At 33.1% G+C, this 8,528-nt stretch overlaps 1 protein-coding gene across 1 annotated transcript in view; it reads left to right on the top strand.

Annotated features, from left to right (window-relative positions):
- The window catches only part of LOC110038109 (serine/threonine-protein kinase ATG1t), a 35,859-nt gene extending 30,610 nt beyond the window's left edge, over positions 1-5,249 (top strand). Inside the window, exon 9 of the mRNA XM_020742880.1 lies at positions 5,210-5,249. The gene's annotated coding sequence lies outside the window, so the exon portion shown is untranslated. The remainder of the gene's footprint in view (positions 1-5,209) is intronic.
- Positions 5,250-8,528: the final 3,279 nt, after the last annotated feature.

Raw genomic sequence — 8,528 nt, 5'->3', positions numbered from 1 at the left:
TGATAATGCAAAAAAATATTTCAATTCTATCCATGGACCCTACCTTGCAAAAAACTGTATCATCCATGTAATTCCTATATAAAAATTTCACAACAAAATGAGATAACTAAGAAAAAGTATAGACATCACCTCGAGGTATTTAGTTCTATAATGCTTTCTAACAATGCCCCAAAATTTTTTTAGGGAGATGTCGTCCCACATTCATCTGCCTCATTAATAGAATGTCATACAGTGTTATTGGATTCAAAGCCCCTCCCGACATTGTGATGGAAAAATACCCCCATGGCAGAGCCTTCTCATTGAATCTTCCTCAAAATATATTTGATTATCTTTTGTTTACATTCACCAACCAAACTACACAAAACTGGACTAAAAATCCATCAAATGTATTTTCATTGGGTATGCTTCTAACAAAAAAAGTGCAAGTGCTACTTCCATTACAAAAAAATATTATAACTCCATGGATGTATCTTCTTTGAAAACTCACCCTACTATTCCAAATCTGATATTTGGAGGGAGCATCTGAGCAAATATCAGGCTTGGGACACTACTCTGGATATTCACATTGATTTAGAATCATCACAACATATAATCCTTCTTTTAAACCATCATTTATCCAAGTTCCACTAGTTGAGAACATCCAACCTTAGATTGGTAACAAGGAACTTTGTATCTATATTAGAAGAAAGAAATCCATTGAGCGGGATAAAAAACAATATGTAACCACAAGACTGTTTAATACCAAACCTGAATTCACACATCTTATCCGGGATTATGTTGCCTATGGGAAGTTATCATCAACTTATGAAGCTTTTTTATCTAATCTTGATAGTGTGCATATATCCAAGCCGATTCACGAAGAACTTCAAAGTCCATAATTTAAAAAGGTAATTGAGGAGGAGATCCAAACACTTGATCTAAATGACACATGGATATTTATAAAGCTTCCTCCAGATAAAAAACCCGTTGGGTGCAAATGCGTCTTCAATGTTAAGTACAAAATAGATCGGAGCATTAGGAGTTTCAAGGCTAGGTTGGCGGCCAAAAGTTTCACTCAGTCTTATGGATTAAACTATCAAGAAACATTTGCTCAAGTGGCCATGTTAAACATTGTAAGAGTTTTGCTTTCCTTGGAAGTGAACAAAGAATGTGAGCTGCATCAACTTGATATTAAGAATGTGTTTCTGAATGTATACATTGAAAAAGAAGTGCATATGGAAATCTCACTAGAACTAGAAATTGACTACAATAAACATCTAGTTTGTAAACTCGAGTCACTCTATGGCCTCCAACAATCTCTAAGTGCTTGGTTTGACAAGTTTTTCAAGACTATGAAATTTAATGGGTACATCTAATAATACCAAGCAGATCATACATTATTCATAAAGCATACATAAGGATGTAAGAAAGTTGTACTCATTGTCTATGTAGATAATATGATCATGACCAGTGATCATAAAAAGGAGATTGAGAAGATCAATGTCCTTGCCACTGAATTTGAAATTAAGGATCTAGGAGTGATGAGATCCTTTCTAGGCATGGAAGTGGTCATGTCCAAGATGGGTATTGTGATATCCTAAAGAAATTAAATCCTAGACATATTGAAAGAGACAGTAATGTTGGGATGCAAACCTGTTGAGACTCCTATGGAATTCAACAAAAAGTTTCATTTAGGGGGAGAAAAGACACCAGTGGAAAAGGGTTGGCACCAGAGATTGATGGGTAAGCTTATTCACCTGTTACACGCTGGACTTGATATTGCTTACTCTGTCGACATTGTAAGTCAACATATGAATAGTCCAAATAAAAACATTTGGAGATGATCTATAGAATGTTGAGATTTCTTGAGAAGACCCCTGACAGAGGGTTATTGTTTAACAAATCAGACAACAAAGAGGTGGAGGTATACACTGATGCTAGTTGGGTAGGAGAACTCACAAATAGAAAGTCCACTTCTATGTATTGTTCCTTTGTCTCGGAAAATATTGTCACTTGGAGAAGCAAGAAGAAAGCAGTGGTCTCTAGAAGTAATGCAAAATTCGAGTGTCAAACACTTGCTTTGAGAATTGTAAAGGAATGTGGATCTAAAGCTTATTAATTGGAGATACTCTACAATCAACCCCATAAGGGTGTTTTGATACTCTACAATCAACCCCATAAGACTGTTTTGTGATAATTGTAAAGGAATGTGGATCTAAAGCTTATTAATTGAGTTGAGATACTTTACAATCAACCCCATAAGGCTGTTTTGTGATTGCCAACCCACCATTAGTATTGCAAAGAATCATGTGCATCATGACATGACCAAGCACATTGAGATTGATGGACATTTTATCGCTGAAAATGTTAATAGAGGCATTTTTACTTAATCTACATTTCAAATCATCTTCAAGGCTGATGTTTCAACTAAATCTCTACCTCTAGGCAGCTGAACTGATTTGAATACCAAGCTTAGCCTTTACAACATCTATGCCCCGACTTTAGGGGGAGTGTGAAATTTTGAGTTCCCAATTTCAGTGTTCTCCTTTTTGTTATGTCAGACTTATTTCTTTCTAGAGTTGGCAGCTGAACTGATTTGAATACCAAGCTTAGCCTTTACAACATCTATGCCCCGGCTTTAGGGTTTGTGTGAAATTTTGAGTTCCCAATTTCAGTTTTGTTATGTCAGACTTATTTCTTTCTAGAGTTGGTTTATCTTTGGTAAGTTATAATGATTGTAATTAAATTTGTCATAGTCGTTCCTTATTATATAAGGAGAAGAGTTGTATATCACAGTGGTAAAGGAACGTAACACCTTCATTTGAAGAGCTAAGAGAGGATAAGAACAGATCACTCCTGACACTATTCAAAGTACTCTTCAATATGGTAGAGCTTGTTCCTTTCTTAGCAAGTCCATCTTTCTTCCCCAATCCTGATTTTTAAAAACGTGATAAGGAGAAAAATCTAGCATTTTAGATATTTTATAAGCTTTTAAATTAAAATGTAATTTGCTGTCAAATTTGGAGCATGAAAGACAGTTTAAAGGGTTAGATAATGTATGATATCGATTTTTCTTCATCCTGCAACCATAGCAAGAAAACTATTTGCTACTATAATTTTCTTATTACTGAGGCATGGAATACAACAATTAAAATATTAGGTCCAAGGGTTGTATTAATTCTTTACTTAAAAAATTAATTCAGGAGGAAATGATAACTGAATTGATGAGATTGTGAAATGAGCATGCACCACATGGTTTCTTCTTACCGGGTTCTACCAAACTTCATAGTTTTTCGACCTCTTCACAATCGAATCCTCCTGCTGTCTTATATTGTGAAGGACTTGTTTTGTCTGGTTAAATGGAGATTGAGATCTCAGTAGATCTCTTTGGATTCCATTTGCGTGGGTATAATTCTCACAAAAGAGAGGATGATGATGATATAATTTGGCTTACAAGGATGTTGATTTCCAAAGAGAACTTGCTGCTACAGGTTCAGAAATGTTGTTTTATATAAGTAGGGTAGGGGTAGGCTGGGATGATTTTGGATTAGATCTGGCTGTTATAACAATAAAGTTTAACTGCTGGAGTTGATTGTGGCAGAGTAATCAGAACAATGAAGGTTCCGACTGATCAAAACAAGAGAAAAATTTCAACGAAATGTTACATGACAAAGTAGGAATATTGGCTAAGAAGAAAAAAAATGTTGGAGGTTGCATTAGGGGTGTAAGCAAGCTGAGCCGGCCGAGCTCAACTCGTTAATGAGCTCACAATTCAAGCTTATTGAGCCAAGAGCTCAAGCTTGTTCAGGCTCGACTCGTCAGCTTGCGAGCTGGCTCGACCAGTCAATTGATGGTCACTTTATTGTGAAAATTTTGACGCTCCTCCAACCATTGATGAATTTTTTAATGAGCTCTCATGAACTTTTGCCTCGAGCTCGAGCCGGCTATCGTCATGCAAGCCAAGTTCAAGCTCACCATTCGAGCTTGACTCGAGCGAAGGCTCAGGCTTGCAGTTTGTCAGAGAAGCCAAGATTGAGTTAGGCAGTTCTACCTTTTTACACCCCTAGATTGCTTCAATTAAGGCTGCTGGAATGACTCTGAAGTCAAAGAAGGATTATCAAAAATAAAGACTGCAGTCAAAGATTGCAGTTGTATACAACGATAAAGGTTATGGCCATAGGTAGATTGTCCAGGATGAATATCCTTGGGCTATAATACAGGAAGAAGTTTACTTATTCCTCAGGTTAGTTGATACAATACAATATTTGAAATAATTTATGAAGAAACTAATTTAGCCCACCAAAACAAGAAAATATGTACAACTATACAAGTAAACTTCCTACTTGAAAAATATACAATTAGATTTTAAATTTAATAATTACTAATCTGCTTTCTACACCCAAAAAAGGCCCTAGATTTTGATTTCCTTGGCATGAAGCCATTGGATCTTGATTCCCATTATCCTATAGTTATGTAGTAACTGAGCTCAGTAGTTTATAATTTATTGGGGCATTTACATACATAGCATGTAAGTCTTATATATTTACATATCTCACATTTAAACTTTCATATTTTACACATACATCATTCAAATCCTTAATATGACTTCAACAATAGTGCTATTACTGCTTCTTAAAAGTGAAACACACATTTTCATACATAGGTTTGAAGCACAAAAGTGTTAGGTATATAAATATGAAAGTGTAGGGGTGAGATATGTAAATATGTAAGAATTGCGTGCTACAATATAGTTAATGTGTGACAGTATACATTCATAGACTGTCATATAATTTCATGTAATAATCAACTAACTATTCATTCTCTCTCCATAAGACATGTTAGCCCCTATGAAAAATCATGAATCATACCCCTATCTATGGATTGGATGTGAGTCACTATACTTTCCATCCTACTCTAATCAGATAAATCAAATCTTCTTAGAAATTTTAATAATTTATGTGCCTATTTATGGCATACGATTGTAACGAGACTGATCTATATAGGTATGGCACATCATTAACAACTCTTGCAGATACAATGACTCATGACACTCATAATTAATCAACTCTTCATCTTGCTTATATATTCTATGATGATAAAGCATTGGAATGTTACATTAGCATATAATATTATTTTACTCATTGTATAAATGATATTTAAATCATAGTATTGATATTCTATTAGCCTTTGTGTTCACTATTGTATGCAACACTTTGTTTTTTTTCTTCAGGTAGATATTCAGTTGTTCCCTGATATCATGTGAGTGTGGCCAAGTTTTATAGCTATATGAATGATGTAAATTATAAAGAAATGATGCTTTGATCTCTGATATAATCTGGCAATTGTATATCATATATTTTTTAATCCAAATGTAAATTATATTTGATGATATATACGTTGTAGATCTATTTTATGTTGTGTTGATAGGTCCATTTTGACTTCATAAATGATGATGTTAATTTGATTGTGTGAAACTATGAACAAATTGTAATCATTTTGCAATTATAATTCCCTTTCTATGCTTAAGGGTATAATTGGAATGATTGTAGTTTTTTTGTAAAAATAACTGTAGAATAATAGGAAAAATTATTGCACGTATGCAGAGATACATGCGCCGTCCAATCACCACCGTTGATCAGATCAAAGTAGTATTTTAGTGGGCCCATCTTTTTTTAAAAAAAAAAAATTATAAAAGCTCTGATCAACGGTAGAGATCGGACAACGTATGCATCTCCGTATGCAATAATTTCTCGAATAATAGTGGAGAAAATGAATATTTTGAATGTGGTTGTGGGTTTTATAAAATTCCTCACCCAGCTGGCTAATAAAAAAGGGGCATTTACATATACACCACATAATATTCTTGTATTTATAAAATTTACATCTAAACTTAATTTTTATATTTATAGCACTTATGTTTCATTCCATGTCTAAAATATCTATAATATTAATTTTAAAAGTTATGTACATATTTTTATGGATGGGTAAAGTTTTATTAATTAAAAATTAAAAAATTATTACTCATCAAAGGAATTAAAAAAATAATAATAAAATGGAAATTATAACCAAACAAAATAAGTGGCAGTTATCTGACCATTAAAAAGGGGGGAAAAAACTCAGTGATAGATATCTAGAAATAAAATTTTGAAAAGGGTTTAAAAATGTATAACCAATTTAGAAGGACATAAGTTTTGATCTGAAACAAACTTTCATCTATTTCTATAAGAAAATATTGAATATATTTATTACAATTTTTACCATAGCAGGGGTATAAAATGAAAACATCAAAATAATATTATGTTTATTAAAATAATAAAAAAAAATTTAGGATTACATTTACTTAAATTTATTTAGAATAAATCTTGTATAATATAAAATTTATTTGATCAATCAAGTTGTATGCTGAAAATTCTCTTGTAGCTTAGGCTTTGTTTGGGGAAGCTACAGTTTATTAATAAGCTGTTGCGCCGCAGCTCTCCTAGAAAGTTGAAAACAACTTCAACACAATTGTTTTTGGGCAAATAACTATTCTGCCCCTGCATAGTAATGTTGTTTGCAATATAATTGTTATAATAATATATTTGATGTTTTAGAAACAAAAATTCATTTCAAAACAGTGCAAAATATAAAATATACATCTCACTTGGCAGTGAGTATCATCATTACTAAAAATAAAAAAAAAGACAACTAAAATAATAGTAAATAATATGATAATATTATTTTTAGAATGGAGAAGATGCATGTCACGTGGCAGGCCGTCTTCCAGAGATACTATCCATTTCCAATTACTCTTGGTCGTGGAATCTTTCAACTTATCTATCCATCGGAAGAAGTCTCATTTGTTCATTATTCTCTGTGGGCACTTGTAAAATTGTCTCCTGTATCTATGTGTTTGATATGACGTGAGCAATGAACTCTATAGTCTGTAGTGACATAGCACTCCTCGAGAGGTCCTTGAAATTATTGAACTCATCTTTCTCGAATGCTTCAAAAGACAATGCATTAGTCTTAACACAAGTATAAGTTGACAAAATAAGTAATTAATTACAATTTTTGACACAAGTATAAGTTGATAAAATAAGTAATTAATTACAATTTTTGTGTAGGAAAAAGATCTCAAAGGATTCAACATACCAACCAATGAATCTGTCATTACAAAAAGACAACAAACCTTATAAAATAATGTTTCTTGGTTATTTTTAACTCACGTAATACCAAGCTCGTGTGTGTTACATATGCATATCACGAAAAAAGACAATCCAGAAGAATCTCAAAAGTTGTATTGTCGAAAAAAAAACGAGGAACTTGGTTGGCTTCAATAGGATTTCACATGTGACACCAAAAAATACCGACAATCAGGTCATCCAGAAGAACTCATAAGGTCTAACGTCTCATCATTGACCTCTCAAACCACCAAAAGAAAAGACAAAGGAAAGAAGGAAAAAAAACACTTCAAAATGCAAAAAAAATTCAAACATTCATAATCAAATGGACAAGGAACATAAATAAACATGAACTTTATAAAATAAACAAGCAGAAATTGATAAACGAAGTGATTCATTACATTTTTTAGTAAGCGCGAGGTCTTAGAGAATTCATTACACCAAACAACAAATCTATCAATACAATAAGACAACATATTTTGTCAAAAAAGGGTTCTTGGTTACCTTTAACCCACGTAATATCAAGCTTGTGTGTCACAACACATATCACTAAAAAAGCAATCCAGAAGAACCTAAATAATTGCAGTATCGAAAAAAAGAGGAACTTGGTTGCATTCATTAGGATTTCACATGTGACACCAACCAACACTGGCTAACAGACCATCCAGAAGAACCCATAAAATCAAATGTCTCATCACGGACCTCTCAAACCCACCAAAAGTAAAGGAAAAGAAGTGATAAAAGAAAAAAAAAACAATTACAATGCAAAAAACTCAAACAAATAATATTAAATATACAAGGAACAGATAATAAATATGAACTGTATAAAATAAATAAGAATCATGCAATTAACATCCAACAACGACATCTGTAATCTGCTCTCTCAATTCAACCATTTCTCCGGCACCTTCGCCATCATGGGTGCAACCTTCTTGTGATTATACTTCTGGCTATGGTATACATTGTCCTATGTGATATTCAAATGCTTTAGGACGTGTAAATGATCACCGTCAGCCATGTTGAAGTTTACATCAGTTCAAGAATGATGCCGTTAAATGTAGTTGTGGAGAGTCATTGTAGCCATTGCAATCTGCACCTGCTTCAGAAATGTATACGTCAACATATCACATAGTATGACCCATTTTTTTCTTCCACACTCTAAATGTTTTTTCAATTACACCGCTTAAGGATGAGTATCTCTTGTTAAACATTTCTTTTTGGCCCCGAGCAACATTGGTGGATCTTTGAAAATCTGGAATGTAATATTTCATATCCGAAAAGGGCTTCAGATACCCTCTTTGTAAGGGATATCTAGCGTCGACCAAATAATATTTATCTGTTCCAAATACATTAATTATTAGTGAACTTAAAAATTATCTGAATATG

This window comes from Phalaenopsis equestris, unplaced genomic scaffold (assembly GCF_001263595.1).
Source record: "Phalaenopsis equestris unplaced genomic scaffold, ASM126359v1 Scaffold231055, whole genome shotgun sequence".
NCBI classification, from domain to species: domain Eukaryota; kingdom Viridiplantae; phylum Streptophyta; class Magnoliopsida; order Asparagales; family Orchidaceae; genus Phalaenopsis; species Phalaenopsis equestris.
The sequence above is the reverse complement of the archived record's forward strand: the minus strand, read 5'-3'. Positions and strand labels throughout refer to the sequence as shown.